Source organism: Coregonus clupeaformis, chromosome 8 (genome assembly GCF_020615455.1).
Source record: "Coregonus clupeaformis isolate EN_2021a chromosome 8, ASM2061545v1, whole genome shotgun sequence".
NCBI classification, from domain to species: domain Eukaryota; kingdom Metazoa; phylum Chordata; class Actinopteri; order Salmoniformes; family Salmonidae; genus Coregonus; species Coregonus clupeaformis.
The window spans coordinates 23,335,182-23,348,483 of NC_059199.1; positions in this window are offsets into that span (position 1 = coordinate 23,335,182).

Sequence of the window (13,302 nt, forward strand, 5' to 3'; positions counted from 1 at the left end):
ATTACTGATGGTAATTGAAGGTTAACAAAAAGTATAACCAGGAGAAAGAGATTAGTTTATCTCATTGGAATGTTGCTCAGGGCGAGGGGGAGCAGTAGTGAAGTTAGGGAGTATATAGGTCATAAAAGTGAGCTACCAAATTAAGTTGAGCCTGGCTATCTTTGATTGTTGTTCTATATCGTGGAGCTCCGCCCCATAGGGGAGCTCTGCTCCTAGTGGTTTACCCTCTGCCCTAAGGCAGCATCAGCCTGAGACAAAATTATGCACACACCTGCAGCCAATAGGAGTACAGGTGTCCCTATAAGAGGGGATGCCTCCCCTCAATCTGCCTCCCTTTATCTTCAGCGACTGGACTAGACTGAAGAAGCCAAGAAGAGACGAAGAGAAGACTCAGGACGAAGAAAACGCCGTCGATTTTCCAGATCATCGACGTCGTCCTACAATGAGCACACCAAGCTTATCCATAGGGTAAGTATTTAACAAAAGCTCTTTTCAGAGCTCAATGTCGCTGTTCCCCTTGGCGGCTGTCACCCCCCCCTGACATATGTTTCGTGGGTCGAGGGACACAGCACGCCAGGGACGGCCTCATTAATCCCCCCACTATGCGCCAGCTGCGCCCTCCTTTTTTGAATGAGTGGAAGCAGCGTTGGGCATTTTTAGGGAGGATATTCCTCTTGAGGATGTTCTATCAGTGTTAGTCTCAGCTTCTGAGGCATCATCTGAAGGCGCTGACTCAGGAGATGACAGGGCTATTGGGGAAGAAATGAATATTCTATTGGAACAATTCATTACACTGACCCAGATGTTTAACACCCCTTTTCCTTCAGGAAATTGTGAGGTCATTACATCCCTGGATGATGACGCCACAGCCTCTCTGTGCTCTGAATTCTCAGGTCTCATTGAGTGGGCTGCTAAACAGCGGGAGATTAAGCTGCCCCCCATTCCCTCCAACCCGGAAGTGGATATGAGGAAGGACGGCCGTTACTCTCGCTACAGCTTGGCGTCAGACGGCGGCCTCCAGCAGCAAGGGAGCGGGCCTTCCCTCACAAAGCCCTAACCTGCAAGGAGATTAACCTAGAGTCCCTTCAGCCAGCTGGTTCTGGCAACACAATTGCACCCAATCAAATTATGAGAAAACAAAAAGGGAACTACTTGAGACATTGAAAAAAAAAAAAAAAATGCACATCGGATCGCATAGAGCAAAATACTTGAAATAATTGAGCGATTTAACAGTAACGTGGGTCCAATTAAATGAGATCTGGGACATTGTAGGCTACTTCACATTGTAGGAAACCATCACAGTCATAAAAGGTCAGGAATTTATTCTGCAATGATCATGGTAATGAAATAGGAAATAGATGCATATTTCTAACTATTTTAGAATGCAAACATGTTTATTTTCACTCTTCTTACTAATGGCAAATGATTGCATCTTGTTATATTTACCAGTTTATTTTATTTTTATGAATAAGCGTGTCATATCCCCCCATTTGCACAAAATACTCAGCTTGGTCTCATACAATAGATTCGGAAGCTCAAATTAGTATGCTATGTTAAGTTTTGTATGGTTACATAAGACAGAAGGTTACTTAAGGCAAAACCGAAAGGAGGGTGGGTGGGTGTATATTGTGAACGTCTAGCAACCAAAAGGTTCCGTGTTCGAATCTCATCATGGACAACTTTAGCTAATACCCTTTAACCTAACTCATAACCTTAACATTTTAGTCATTTAACAGACGCTCTTATCCAGAGCAACTTACAGTTAGTGCATCGTTTTTTTACTTCCATACTGGCCCCCCTGTGGGAATTGAACCCACAACCCTGGCGTTGCAAGCGCCATCCTACCAACTGAGCTACAGGTGGCCCAGTTAACCCTAACCTTAATCCCTAACCCTAACGGCTAGCCTAGCTAACTTTAGCCACCTACAGTGCCTTGCAAAAGTATTCATCCCCCTTGGCATTTTTCCTATTTTGTTGCATTACAACCTGTAATTTAAATTGATTTTTATTTGGATTTCATGTAATGGAAAAACAAAATAGTCCAAATTGGTGAAGTGAAATGAAAAAAATTACTTACAAATAAATAACGGAAAAGTGGTGCCTGCATATGTATTCAACCCCTTTGCTGTGAAGCCCCTAAATAAGATCTGGTGCAACCAATTACCTTCAGAAGTCACATAATTAGTTAAATAAAGTCCACCTGTGTGCAATCTGTGTCACATGATCTCAGTATATATACACCTGTTCTGAAAATCCCCAGAGTCTGAAACACCACTAAGCAAGGGGCACCACCAACCAAGCGGCACCATGAAGACCAAGGAGCTCTCCAAACAGGTCAGGGACAAAGTTGTGGAGAAGTACAGATCAGGGTTGGGTTATAAAAAAATATCAGAAACTTTGAACATCCCACGGAGCACCATTAAATCCATTATAAAAAATGGAAAGAATATGCCACCACAACAAACCTGCCAAGAGCGGGCCGCCCACCAAAATGTATGGACCAGGCAAGGAGGGCATTAATATGAGAGGCAACAAAGAGACCAAAGATAACCCTGAAGGAGCTGCAAAGCTTCACAGCGGAGATTGGAGTATCTGTCCATAGGACCACTTTAAGCCGTACACAACACAGAGCTGGGCTTTACGGAAGAGTGGCCAGAAAAAGCCATTGCTTAAAGAAAAAAATAAGCAAACCCGTTTGGTGTTCGTCCAAAGGGCATGTGGGGGACTCCCCAAACATATGGAAGAAGGTACGCTGGTCAGACGAGACTAGAATTGAGTTTTTTGGCCATCAAAAATGTAAATGTGTCTTGGAATGGCCTAGTCAAGCCCAGACCTCAATCCAATTGAGAATCTGTGGTATGACTTAAAGATTGCTGTACACCAGCGGAACCCATCCAACTTGAAGGAGCTGGAGAAGTTTTGCCTTGAAGAATGGGCAAAACTCCCAGTAGCTAGATGTGCCAAGCTTATAGAGACATACCCCAAGAGACTTGCAGCTGTAATTGCTGCAAAAGGTGGCTCTACAAAGTATTGACTTTGTTGGGGGGGGGGGGGTGAATAGTTATGCACGCTCAAGTTTTCGGAGCAAGTAGGCCTACAAATCTGACTTAGTTACACCAGCTCTGTCAGGAGGAATGGGCCAAAATTCACCAAATTTATTGTGGGAAGCTTGTGGAAGGCTACCAGAAACGTTTGACCCAAGTTAAACAAATTAAAGGCAATGCTACCAAATACTAATTGAGTGTGTGTAAACTTCTGTCCCACTGGGAATGTGATGAAAGAAATAAAAGCTAAAATAAATCATTCTCTCTACTATTATTCTGACATTTCACATTCTTAAAATAAAGTGGTGATCCTAACAGACCTGAAACAGGGAATTTTTACTAGGATTAAATGTCAGGAATTGTGAAAAACTGAGTTTAAATGTTTTTGGCTAAGGTGTACAGTGAGGGGGGAAAAGTATTTGATCCCCTGCTGATTTTGTACGTTTTCCCACTGACAAAGACATGATCAGTCTATAATTTTAATGGTAGGTTTATTTGAACAGTGAGAGACAGAATAACAACAACAAAAATCCAGAAAAATGCGTTTCTTGTAGTTGGCCACCAGGTTTGCACACATCTCAGGAGGGATTTTGTCCCACTCCTCTTTGCAGATCATCTCCAAGTCATTAAGGTTTCGAAGCTGACGTTTGGCAACTTGAACCTTCAGCTCCCTCCACAGATTTTCTATATGATTAAGGTCTGGAGACTGGCTAGGCCACTCCAGTACCTTAATGTGCTTCTTCTTGAGCCACTCCTTTGTTGCCTTGGTCATGTGTTTTGGGTCATTGTCATGCTGGAATACGCATCCAAGAGCTCTCCAAGGATGTCAGGGACAAGATTGTAGACCTACACAAGGCTGGAATGGGCTACAAAACCATCGGCAAGCAGCTTGGTGAGAAGGTGACAACAGTTGGTGCGATTATTCGCAAATGGAAGAAACACAAAATAACTGTCAATCTCCCTCGAGTTGTGTTTTTCTGGATTTTTTGGTTGTTATTCTGTCTCTCACTGTTCAAATAAACCTACCATTAACCCTCCCGTTGTCCTAGGGTCAAAATGACCCGCCACTGTGTTGAACCAACTTTATTTAATTTTTATATTTTGGGGATCATTTGTGAGAAGGAGGCAGTGATACTTTCTTTAAAGTCTCACTGCCTCCTTCTCACAAATGATCCCAAAAATATAAAAATTAAATAAAGTTGGTTCAACACAGTGGCGGGTCATTTTGACCCTAGGACAACGGGAGGGTTAAAATTACAGACTGATCCTGTCTTTGTCAGTGGGCAAACGTACAAAATCAGCAGGGGATCAAATACTTTTTTCCCTCACTGTATGTAAACTTCCGACTTCAACTGTATCTACTGCAAATTCATAACATATTGTACGAATTTGTTACATATAAGAAATGGATGGTGGACATCCACAAATTAATGCATACCATACGAAACGTAACATAGCATACTAAATGGAGTGTACAGAATAATAGGAAATGCTCTGAGACAAGGTTGAAATATTAGGCTACTTGCCTGCTTGCAATGTTCTACTTGCCTGCATGCAATGCAATACTTCAACCACTAGAAACTGCGTACGCATCGTCTAAAGTTGGCGGGAAGTTAAGCACATTCTCACTTCAAGTTCAGTTTTTATAAATTTTGCTGTTAGATTAATTTGTATTTTAAGAATAATGACTAAAGGATTTCACCCCAAATACAGTATAAATGTGTGAACGGTGTAGAGTTATAATGTAGTGGCAACCCACTAACAGAGGGGCGCGGGACTAAACATTCCAGGGTGAAGGGGACTGAGAAAACTGGTTAAAAAAAAGCCTCCTAAAGGTGGGCGGAGCAAAGTGCCTTTGTGTGTCAAGGGGTATAAAACAGGAGTGTATGGGTTTTGGCGCCAGAGCTCACCATGAATTTAAAAAAAATACAGATCATTCTTGCTGGTTGTGGACCTTGAATCATTTATGATTAAAACCAGAGCCTTACAACCCCAGGTAATGATTCAAGCTTAGGTTGAATTAGAGATAGAAATTCTCATGACAAGTGTCCCTCGAGCCGGATCTTAAAATACGTCTTTGTCGTTCTAAGGACACCGAAACCGTGCACGGGCGGGTGATTGCATCCGTGGAGAATAGTCCTGGCCTTCGACGTTAAGGTTATAAACAGGCCGGTGATTAATCTTATGAACGATAAAGACGTTAACGAGTTTGAAAAAGCATTTAATTCCAAAGTGCAAGGAAAAGGTCAGTAATTTTTATTCATGGATTTTGGTGAAATGATTTGAACTTGTATGAGAATAGTTATTATTGTGGAGGGCAGAGAATAGTTACCAAAATCTCATAAGAGAATTAAAAGGGAGGGGGTCTGAAATGACTCAAGGTGAATGGCCATCACCAAAATAAACGAGTTAATATTGAGATTGTACGGGGTACAGTGTTACAATATAAACAGGAAGGGAGATAATTATCATCGTGTAAGATAGATAAGTCAAAAGTTGCATAGACAACTGGGGATTTGCTCTAACTGTCTATTTCATGAAACTGGAGCAGTTACGACCTCTAGGTTACGGATAGTGTTAGAAATAAATCGTAAAATGTTGTGTACGTGTGAGACTTAATGATCCATCGAAATACGTGATAATTGTTTCAAGGAGGGACGAAATAGATCGCGTGAGAAAAAATTGTTATCTTACCCCTTTCATGAAACCGGAGTAAAAAAAAAAAACTCAGGGTTACGGGTTAGATAATTTAAATGGTTAATTACAAAAGCAGATCATAACATTGGCTCAAGAGACGCATCTAATAATAACTTGTAGGAAAATAATTCTGGATTGAATTATTACTAAACGGGGGGATTTCTTATTTTTCCACCATGGGAAATAAATATTCTAAAGAGGTCCGAGAATTAACGGGGGATGAAAGATATATGTTAGGAAGAGATCGAAGAAATATGTTTTATGGATCCATTTGGGAGAAGAGGTATGGATTTATTGGGCATCTCGATGTGGAAAAGTTAGAAGTTATGATTAAGCAGATGCATGTAAACTGTGGAACGGATTTGAAGAAACAGCGAGGGGAGGGGCTAGAGACAGCTAGGCTATTTTGGAAGCGCGAAGGAGAGAGGAAGTGTTTAACTGTAACAAAGAGGGATATTTGGGAGTGTAAGGCCCCGTGTAAATACTGTAACAGAACAGGTCATAACCATCGTGACTGCAGGGGTAAAGGAAAGGGCAGTGTCGGAGATAGGACAGTCTATTTTTTGGTTCAACGGGTAAAATGTTTGAAGAAATGATTGGTGTCGATTAAGAATTGGCTAAAAACACCACGAAGCGAATATTTGAGAGGTACCTATAAATTTCCAACGATATATACGTATGAACTTTCTCACCCAAACGTAGACGTACGTCATGAGTGAGAAAGTAGAGAATATTTACATTTGCATTTTTGGTCATTTGGCAGACGCTCTGGTCCGGAGCGACTTGCAGGAGCAGTGGGGGGTTGGGTGCCTTGCTCGGGGGCACATCGGCAGATTTTTTCGCCTGGTCGGCTCGGGGATTGGAGCCGGCGACCTCTCGGTTGCTGACACGGTGCTCTTGGTTACTGGGCTACCAGCCGGCCGATATGGGTTTAAGGTTGTGCCGTTGTTTGATTAGGTGATAAGGTTATGTGATAAGGTTTAATGGGTAATCGGACCATAACTAAAGTGGTTATGGAAGTAATGTATAAATAGTGGAGAGCCAATAGAGGGTTCTATTGAGCTATTATGTTTTGTTGGGCATTTGGATGGCATGGGGTGAAGTCTGTGTGTATGAGGGAATTCAACGGCTGGTGTGAATGGTAACTGGATACTACTTAGTGTTTGGTTGGTTAATGCTGAATGGAAGATTTGAGGCGTGGGGGGGGTAACTAGGAAGACTCACTTATTCAATGGGGAATGGGTGTAGGGAGAGAGAGTTTTTACGTGTATTAAAAGTTGCATTAGATAGCTTTAGTAGTATTCTAGATAGGTCTATGAAAATATGTTACAAGTACGAATGACATTATTTCCTAAGAAGGAAGATTTGTAGGGAAGGTCCCCGCGCCTCCCCCGTAATGTAGGAAGTAGCAGGAGAGGGGGGGGAGAGGTGAGAGACAGTACATAGTTCAGATAATAGGAATGTAATTAAGTGTATGCTTATCAACGATATCAAGTATTTGTTTTATTGATTGGGGCCGAATCAGAGAGAACGGTTAAAGAGATTGAATGGCGAGCTGGAGTGGCGATAGAGCTGTGAAAATTGAGTTGAGGACAAAGGAGAATAATTTATGGCTCTGGTTGGCGGGAAAAAATAGAGACAGTCCAGCGAGTTAGATTGAGCTGGAAAATTTCAAGTAGAAGTCTAAAGACTTTACTGAAAGGAAGTGCTTTGATGAATTCAAATGGCATATTATATTATATTATTATTATAATATTGTATGAAAATAAATGGTGGATTCTAAAAAATAAATAATTTAGTTTCGTTACGTGAACAATGGGATATCGTTTTTACTATTAGGATGATGGATTGAAAAAACATTGGTTATAAGTATGAAGTTATTAAACAATAGGTTTACATTTTAAAGAACATCAATGCAACAAGTTGCAATGAGGAATGGAATAGTAAATTGGGGAGATAAAGGTAAAAATAACTGAATTGTGTAATAGAAGGGGAGACAGATTTTCCTAGGGGGTTGATCAAATAATTGATAATGGATCATTTGAGATGAGATCACATGTAGCAGATTAAGGGTAATCAATTAAATAATCATTGTATACTCGAGGAATTTTGAGTGGTTTTATGGATTAGTTATGAGGAATTAGATTGATACAAACATTATTGATGGGTTAGGACTGGGGATATCTGTATCATGTTTTGTGTGTACTACCATCTTTAGATTACTGATGGTAATTGAAGGTTAACAAAAAGTATAACCAGGAGAAAGAGATTAGTTTATCTCATTGGAATGTTGCTCAGGGCGAGGGGGAGCAGTAGTGAAGTTAGGGAGTATATAGGTCATAAAAGTGAGCTACCAAATTAAGTTGAGCCTGGCTATCTTTGATTGTTGTTCTATATCGTGGAGCTCCGCCCCATAGGGGAGCTCTGCTCCTAGTGGTTTACCCTCTGCCCTAAGGCAGCATCAGCCTGAGACAAAATTATGCACACACCTGCAGCCAATAGGAGTACAGGTGTCCCTATAAGAGGGGATGCCTCCCCTCAATCTGCCTCCCTTTATCTTCAGCGACTGGACTAGACTGAAGAAGCCAAGAAGAGACGAAGAGAAGACTCAGGACGAAGAAAACGCCGTCGATTTTCCAGATCATCGACGTCGTCCTACAATGAGCACACCAAGCTTATCCATAGGGTAAGTATTTAACAAAAGCTCTTTTCAGAGCTCAATGTCGCTGTTCCCCTTGGCGGCTGTCACCCCCCCTGACATATGTTTCGTGGGTCGAGGGACACAGCACGCCAGGGACGGCCTCATTAATCCCCCACTATGCGCCAGCTGCGCCCTCCTTTTTTGAATGAGTGGAAGCAGCGTTGGGCATTTTTAGGGAGGATATTCCTCTTGAGGATGTTCTATCAGTGTTAGTCTCAGCTTCTGAGGCATCATCTGAAGGCGCTGACTCAGGAGATGACAGGGCTATTGGGGAAGAAATGAATATTCTATTGGAACAATTCATTACACTGACCCAGATGTTTAACACCCCTTTTCCTTCAGGAAATTGTGAGGTCATTACATCCCTGGATGATGACGCCACAGCCTCTCTGTGCTCTGAATTCTCAGGTCTCATTGAGTGGGCTGCTAAACAGCGGGAGATTAAGCTGCCCCCCATTCCCTCCAACCCGGAAGTGGATATGAGGAAGGGCGGCCGTTACTCTCGCTACAGCTTGGCGTCAGACGGCGGCCTCCAGCAGCAAGGGAGCGGGCCTCGCCCCCCCCCCTGCAGCGCCAGAGGTGCCGGCGAGAGAGGTCATTAAAGCGTCATCCTGGCATCACCCGAAGGGCGGCCAGAAGAGACGCCGTTTATGACAGGCGAGGGGGAGAGAACGGAAGACGGCGCAGCGCCTGCTGTGACCGAGCCCACTGTCCCCCCCCACCCTACCGTTGAATGTATGGAGGAGAATGTTTTTTGTTGATGTGTGTAATAAAGAGTTGGCTCTCCTTGACACTGTCAAAAAAGAGCCCCTTTTCCATAATACATCCGAGAGCGTTCGACCTTCCTCACTCTCGCTCTCTCTCTTACCACTATGAGTGCAGCTCAGCCCACCATGGTGCGTTGCTGAACGCACACATAAGGCAGGTATATAAAAGGTATTAAGTGTACCTTATAAAGGCCTCACTTTACAGACTCCTAGGAGTGCTGTAGTGAGTGTCTCACATAGCAGGCTGCAGTCTCAGCCAGATAATGGCATGATGACGCGACCGCTATTCGGGACGGCGCTCTGTCTCAGGCTAACGCCTCAGTCAGTGCAGTTCAGACCCGTGCCGCGTTCACGGAGGGCCTGATTACTACGGTTACGGGCGTAACCAACGTATCGGGCGCCCCGTTTCTCTCAGAACGTGCTGATAATAACCACATTGGGGATGGCGCACTATCACAGACTAAGGTCTCTGTTAGTACGACCCCAGACCCATGCTGCATTCAAGAAGGGCCCGATTACCACGGTCACGAAGGTGCCCAGTGTATCGGCGCCCCCACCTTTTCTGAACGCGCCCAGGCTCACCACACTGAGTGTAGTTCAGCCCACCAGAGGTGCAGAGCTGAACGCACACAGGAGGTGAAAGGAGGAATAATACCTAGACGCCGTCTTGTTTTATCTCAAAGAGACCTCACATTACAGACTCCAAGGAGTACTGTAGTGAGTGCCTTCATAGCAGGCTGCAGTCTCAGTCAGGAGACATGATGACGCAGCCGCTAGTTGGGGATGGCGCACTATCGCAGACTAAGGTCTCGGTTAGTGCGATTCAGACCCATGCTGCGTTCACGGAGGGCCCGATTACCACGGTCACGAAGGTGCCCAGTGTATCGGCGCCCCCACTTCTTTCTGAACGCGCTAATACTCACCACACTGAGCGTAGTTCAGCCCACCAGAGGTGCAGAGCTGAACGCACACAGGAGGTGAAGGGAGGAAAGATACCAAGACACCGTCTTGGCTTATCTCAAAGAGACCTCACATTACAGAACCCAAGGAGTACTGTAGTGAGTGTCTCTCATAGCAGGCTGCAGTCTCAGTCAGGAGACATGATGACGCAGCCGCTATTTGGGGATGGCGCACTATCGCAGACTAAGGTCTCGGTTAGTGCGATTCAGACCCATGCTGCTTTCACGGAGGGCCCGATTACCACGGTCACGAAGGTGCCCAGTGTATCGGCGCCCCCACTTTCCTTTGAACGCGCTAATACTCACCACACTGAGCGTGACTCAACCCACCAGAGGTGCAGAGTTGAACACACACAGAAGGTGAAGGGTAAGACGGTATCAAGGCGCCGCCTTGTGTTACCTCATAGAGACCTCATATTACAGACTCCGAGGAGTATTGTAGTGAGTGGCTCTAATAACGGTTTGCAGTCACCTACGATGACGCAATCGCTTGCTGGGGATGGTGCCCTGTCGCAGGCTATGGCCTCGGTCACAGGAAGTTTCTGCGGTTCGCCTTTCAAGGGGTGGCGTACAAATACACGAGGATGCCATTTGGGTACGCCCTGGCACCTCGCACATTTTCCAAGTGTGTGGAGGCGGCATTGGAACCGTTGCGTCGTCAGGGAATACGGCTACTAGCCTACCTGGATGATCTATTGGTTCTCGCCCCGTCAGCAGAGCTGGCGATCACTCACACAACACAGACAGTGATGCATCTCACAAGTCTGGGGTTTGCTGTGAATTGGAAAAAGAGCGCGCCCTGGCCCACTCATCAGTGTCTACCTGGGGATACAGCTAGACACTGTGAGGATGAGGGCTCGAATTTCGGACCCCCGAAGGGTAGCCTTGTTGCTAGCCCTGAGGAAGTGTCGTCCGAATCACACGGTGACGGCGCTGTCGATCATGTCACTTTTGGGTCTCATGTCGTCAGCCCACTCTGTGGTTCCGCTGGGACTCCTGCATATGCGCAGGATGCAGCGATGGTTCGCCCAACCAAGACTAGACCCATTGCGTCAACGTCATCGGTTGGTGGTGGTTCCCCTCTCGCTCAGTGCAGATCTGAACTATTGGAGAAACCCGCGCGTTCTCACGCACGGATTCCCGATAGGAAAGGTGTCCTCTCACATCCCAGTATTCACGGATGCGTCCCTGACGGGATGGGGAGGGACATGTCAGACCCAAGCGATAGGTGTGTGGCCTCAATCAGGTCGTCATATCAACCTCTTGGAGTTGGAAACGGTTCGACTTGTTCTGACCCACTTCGCGTCTACCCTTCGGGGTCGCGATGTGCTGGTCTGGTCAGACAACCGGACCACAGTAGCTCACATAAATCGCCAGGGAGGAGTCAGGTCTCCTGCTCTCCATCGGGTGGCAGAGGAATTGTGGCTGTGGGCTCACGAGCACCTTCGCTCATTGAGAGCAGCACACATTCCGGGCTACTTGAACGTAGGAGCAGACCTCATGTCAAGAGGGGGTCCTCGAGACGACGAGTGGTGTCTGCATCCGGACATTGTTCTCCAGATTTGGGAACAATTCGGGAGAGCCGAGGTGGACCTATTCGCGTCACGCATGAACGCGCAATGTCCTCTGTGGTTTTCTCTGAGGGAACAGGACGAACCGCCACTGGGAAGGGACGCCTTTGCGCACCAACCGTGGCTGAGAGTTCTCCTGTATGCATTCCCTCCGCTGTCCTGTATTCTCCCACTGCTAGCCAGGGTGAGGTCAGGGGGGCTGTCAGTGATACTGATAGCGCCCGATCGCCCGGGGGCTCCTTGGTTTGCGGAGATGAGTCAGATGACGGGACGCGTTGTCTCAGGCGGGAGGCACGATAGGGAAATTGCCCATAATCGGCCAACCACTGAAGGCCTGGCTGCTGAGAGGGACAGGCTAGAGCGCCGTGGGTTATCTGATGCAGTGATCAGGACCATACAGGGTTCACGTGCCAGTTCCACTTCGAAGATGTATGCCAGTAGATGGAACGTGTTTTCACAATAGTGTGTCACACAAGGTGTAGACCCCATGAGCTGTCAGGTTGAGAGTATTCTCTCTTTCCTACAGCTTATGTTTGATAAGCAGAAATCGCCCTCCACCATTAGAGTGTTTGCAGCGGCGATTTCAGCTGGTCATGAGGGGTTTGGCGGAACGAATGTGTTCAGCCACCCTCTAGTGAAACGTTTCTTATTGGGAACGCGGCGGCTTAGGCCAATGCCTAGAGCCACGCTGCCCCAGTGGGATTTGGCTTTGGTACTCGAAGCGCTATGTAAGTCGCCGTTCGAGCCATTGAATCAAATACCCCTCAAGATGCTGTCTATCAAGACGGCACTGTTGCTCGCTTTGACTACCGCTAAGCGTGTCAGTGATTTGTGTGCTCTGTCGACGAGACCCGACTGCCTTGCCATTAATGGCGATCTGAGCAGAGCGGTGTTAAGTCCTAACCCGGCGTTTGTGCCGAAGGTTATTAGCAGTGCATATAGATCACAGACCGTGGAGTTGTGGGCTTTTTCTCCCCCTCCTCATGGGGAGAGGAGTGAGGAAAAGCTTCATTGTCTGTGCCCAGTGCGCGCTTTGGCGTGTTACGTTGAGCGCACAGTAGCGATTAGGTCATCGCCTCAGTTGTTTGTGTGTCACGGTGCGGCTGCATTAGGTAGACCACTTTCAAAACAGCGATTGTCTCATTGGCTTTGTGAAGGCATTGAGACAGCTTACGAGGCAGCGGGGCGACAATTGCCTCAGGGTATCAGAGCTCACTCCACTCGTGGAGTAGCAGCTTCTACTGCCCTTTTCAGAGGAACAGGGGTAGAGGATATTTGTAGAGCAGCGTCATGGTCGACACCGTCTCCATTTATCCGTTTCTATCTCTTAGATATGTCTTCTAACTCTTTGGCTCGATCTGTACTCAGCGTGGCTGAAGGGAGATCTTGAGCAAGAAAGAGAGAAAAGCAGGGCTGTGGACGTAGGTTTCCATCAGGTCCGCTTTGGTTAGGAAGACGTGTTTTTGATAGATATGTTTTCTAACTCTTTGGCTCGGACTGTACTCAGCAAAGCTGAAAGGAGATTTTGAGCCAGGAAAAGAGAAAAAAGCAGGACTGTGGACA